General features: G+C 43.3%; 1 long non-coding RNA gene across 1 annotated transcript; it reads left to right on the forward strand.

Moving 5' to 3' along the window:
• Positions 1–576: 576 nt before the first annotated feature.
• LOC147989760 (uncharacterized) lies at positions 577–3,851 on the forward strand. The gene is made up of 6 exons (XR_015617871.1): positions 577–999; positions 1,358–1,449; positions 1,537–1,665; positions 1,794–1,973; positions 2,054–2,099; positions 3,639–3,851. It is a non-coding gene; the product is annotated as an uncharacterized LOC147989760 (long non-coding RNA).
• Positions 3,852–4,069: the final 218 nt, after the last annotated feature.

The following is a 4,069-nucleotide window of genomic DNA, read 5'->3' on the forward strand; positions in this document are numbered from 1 at the left end:
ATGACAAGACCGCGAGTGGGAGGGGCGGGTGTGTGGGCATGGGCAATGGAGAAGTCCGGCCTCTTCACGGTCAGGTTGGCATACATGCATGAGATGCAAACTAAGCTTCCGCTGACAGAAACAGTTGGTTCATCATCTGGAGAGTCAGCCATGTGGAAGGCGTTGTGGAAGATCAATGTACTTCCAAAGATCCGAGTTTTCTGGTGGCGAGTGCTAAAGAATTTCTTGCCATCCTATGGCGAGCTTCAGAGGACACTACACCATGCACCAGAATTCCCTACCGACGTTTGTTAGGAAAAAGTCGCTATTGCCAACTGATAATCTATTAGGAAAATTTCTAACGGACCGTGGGTCGGGAAACCTCTATGCAGTGACCCATTGTTGGTCGGGAATACTACAACATATGGCATCCAACAGTCGATCGGGAATTCTTTTATGGCCCACGAACCATCGGTTGGGAAATAACCCCGACCAACAATCGGACATTAAATGGGCCTTGCGCGCGAACGGCCGAAAGTTTAGCGCCAATAACCGGCTCGGCCCGCGAAGATTTCCCCCCAAAATCAATAGCTTCTCATTTCGTTCCCCTCGCACGCGCAAAGGAGCCAAATCCCTAGCTCTTCGTTCCCCACGCGCGCCGCCCGGGGTCCGGTGGTCGTTCCCACGCCGTCCCACCGCCGCCACACATCGCCCGGGGCTATCGCCGATCGATCCCGGCGCCATCCCACCACCAGCCCACCACCGCCCACCCCGCCCTACCTCTGCAGCGCCGCCCCACGCCACCCTCCCTCTGCCGCGCCACTCCAGCGCCGCCCAAGCCGTCCGGCCTCTCCACTGCCGGCCCCACGCCCTCGTGCTACATCCAGCAAAGCTGCCGTCCCCTCCCTGGCCGGACCTCCCGCATCTGCACCACGAAGGGACACGTGGCGGCGGCGGCGGCGAGTTGGATCTGGGCAGCGTGCTGCTGGGCAAGGTCATCGATACGAGCGTATGACTGAGGTACAACTCCTCCCTCTCATCCTTGCCTCCCTGGAGGCGTATTGCGACAGTGGGCTAGCGGGGAAAAGAGTGCTCTAGCAGTGGGTAACAGGGAGCTCCGGCGGTGGGGAACGACCGAACGAGTAGATGTTCCAGTGGACAAGGCACCTCATGCTTTTCTTCTTCTATGGTTCTCCGGTTTGATGTGTACTGTTGCTAGCTAGTCTAATTGTGAGAAGTTGAGCTTTGTGAGAAGCTTTGTGGTTGCAATATGAACCAATTTTAGAAGTTGAGCTGTTGTGTGCAGATTTTGTTTGTTTCCATTGCAAATTTTGTGGTAGCAATATATATTAATCTTTTGTTTGTGCAACAAATGCAGGAACTAATGGACTGAATGGAATTGACGTTAGCTTCAGAAGGAGGCATAATCTAGAAACTCCTAGATCGCAGCACGGTTCCAATTCTCGACAAGTAATGAACTATTTCCACATCTTTTCATTGTGTATCAATAATCCATCTTGCATGCAATAATTCTATTTCCATATTGTTGTCTGCTAGAACTCAAGAGTTGAAGCTGAGGAACATAATGATGGTGAAGAAGACGACGATGAAGAGCCCTTTGTTCATAGAAGAGTTGTTGCAAAGCCCCCTCCAAGAAGTTCATCAGCCCATGAAGATGAAAGCCTTGTAATCTTCTCATCCTTACCTATATGTTTAAATTCTATTTTTTCAAGTTTCTAAAATAATCATTGATTCCGATTGGTATGGATGTGCTTCTATATGCATGGACTGGTCCTGAAACTCCTGATGCTAAGGCAACAATTATCTCCAGTTGATCCAGACACTATTGTGGGCGAAGAGCCCCTTGGACCAGCGACTTATGAGGTTCTTGTCAATGTTGTGATCAGAAGGGATACTATGGTGCCTTATGAATATGAAGGCTTACAATCTATCGCTGATGCTGACACAGGGCCATTGCATGACCATCTAGCAAGGTAATCACCAATAATGTGTGTTTTGTCCACTTATCTCGAATTGTTTGATGTGTGATACTGACTCATGGTCACTTTGCTAGATGAAAACCTACAAACCAGGGGCATCTTCCTCGTCCCACCGCCAAGGTATTTTTCCAATCACTATTTTTGAGCTAGTATTTATTTGTGTATTGTATAGGAGAAATCTTCTCGGTTTCTGAATACTGAGCTAGTATTCATTTTTTGAGCTACGAACCAGGGACCGAAATGAGCTAAGTATTTTTTTGAGCTACAAACCAGGGCTGGTTCATCTTCTCTTATTATCATGTTTGCCTAGCTCACTGCCACTTCTCTTCATCTAAAGTTTGTATTAGATAATGTACAATACATAGTCTCAGTTTGTCTTAAATAACCTCCTCTAGTACTGTTTGTTCATGAATCTAGTCCTTCGGTTTGTTCATGAATAACCTCCTGTTGTACTGTTTGTTCATGTATCTGGTCCTTCAATCTGGGAATCTGGTCCTTCAGTTTTGCTGAATAGAGAATACTCATTGTCTTATTTTTGGCTAATTCCATAGTTAATAACCTTTTGTAACTACAAGTCTCACTCGGTACACACACACATTTATCAGCATCAGGGCACATCCATAGTACAGAACAGAGCATAATACACTGCTAGTTGCTTTTAAAGTTGCTATTTCTGAATCTTGTTTCTAGGCTAACCTAGTATTTATAATCTTTATTTCTCTTATGCGTAACCTGATGGTTTAGGTTCTGGCACTTGTACCTATGAAGATTTGTATGTACAGTACATATGCTTCTCTGAAACTAATGGATTAATTTAATCTATTTTTGCGAGGTATAATTTAATCTAATTTGTGGCACTGAAGTACATATGTTTTCTTTGATGCATTTCTGAATATAATAGTCAGGCGCACTACAATCTTTTCCATCCCAGAGAAAAGTAAGAAAGAAAACTAGTGGTCTTCTCTAGAAAAAAGCTGTACTTTTGAAAATATTTTGAGGTGTTTGTCCAAGTACATACCATGGTTTTACAAACTGTAGTATCCCCAATGTATCTATTGCTGTCATCAGGAAGATAGCATTCTGTTTCACTATGAACTAGATCCACTATGAACTACTAGAAATCTGTACTAAAAGTCTGCACTATCAATTTCAATTATCATGGAAATAGTCACAGTTAAATCCACTATCAATTTCAATTATCATGGTATATTAAAGTCAAAGCTAAATCAACTATGAACTACTAGAAATCTGTACATCTACTGAAAGAGTCACAGTAACTTAAGTATGTTTTTTTGTAGTGTTTAGTTGTATGTTTTTTTGGAACAAGTGTTGGAATATGGGGTAATGGTACCTATGTACAGTAACTTAAGTATGTCCCAGGTACACTATATGCCCAGCAATCGTAAAAAGTAAGTGATGCATTTCCTTTCGAATGGATAGACAAAAAGTGGGCGAAGGGCTTCTATGCCACATCCATGGCTACTGCTGGAAGTTAATTGCCGGTCTTGATGTCCTGAAATGCTACTTTTATACATTAGGCATGAATATTCCTCATTTTGTGCTGTTGTGTGTGCACAGTGCACATGTGAATTCTGCCAGCATTCAATTTCTTAAATTAATTGAACATTCTAATAATTGAGACTTATTTAAATTCTGTAGGGCGCAAACATAAGGATTGGAATCACAATGAACCATGAAGCCAGTGATCCGCATCAACTGGATGTTCTACTTTTCATTTTGTACAACTGATGTCTCATACTACTTTCATCTTTTTGCTTCTGTAAATCTGGTGTATGGTGTCCTGTGCGAACAGACTGAAGTGTATGTATGTGACAATTAGTTAATGGAATAAAAAATGTTTGGTGCACCCGATGAATGTTGTCTTGGTGATTATGCTTTAGAACACGTGAACTATATGTACGCAACAATTTGTACCACAGGTTAACTACAGTTGTGGTTTGCTAAGCAAAATGTTGATCAACTGTTGGTTGTCAAAAGTAAACATTGTCTGATTGTTGGTCGGCAAAACAAACCCCGTCTAACAGTCGGTCGGGAAAGGCTAACACCAAGCCCAACAAAATGTTGGTCGG

Source organism: Triticum urartu, chromosome 1A (assembly GCF_056163025.1).
Source record: "Triticum urartu cultivar PI428250 chromosome 1A, HENAU_Tu73, whole genome shotgun sequence".
Taxonomy (NCBI): Eukaryota; Viridiplantae; Streptophyta; class Magnoliopsida; order Poales; family Poaceae; genus Triticum; species Triticum urartu.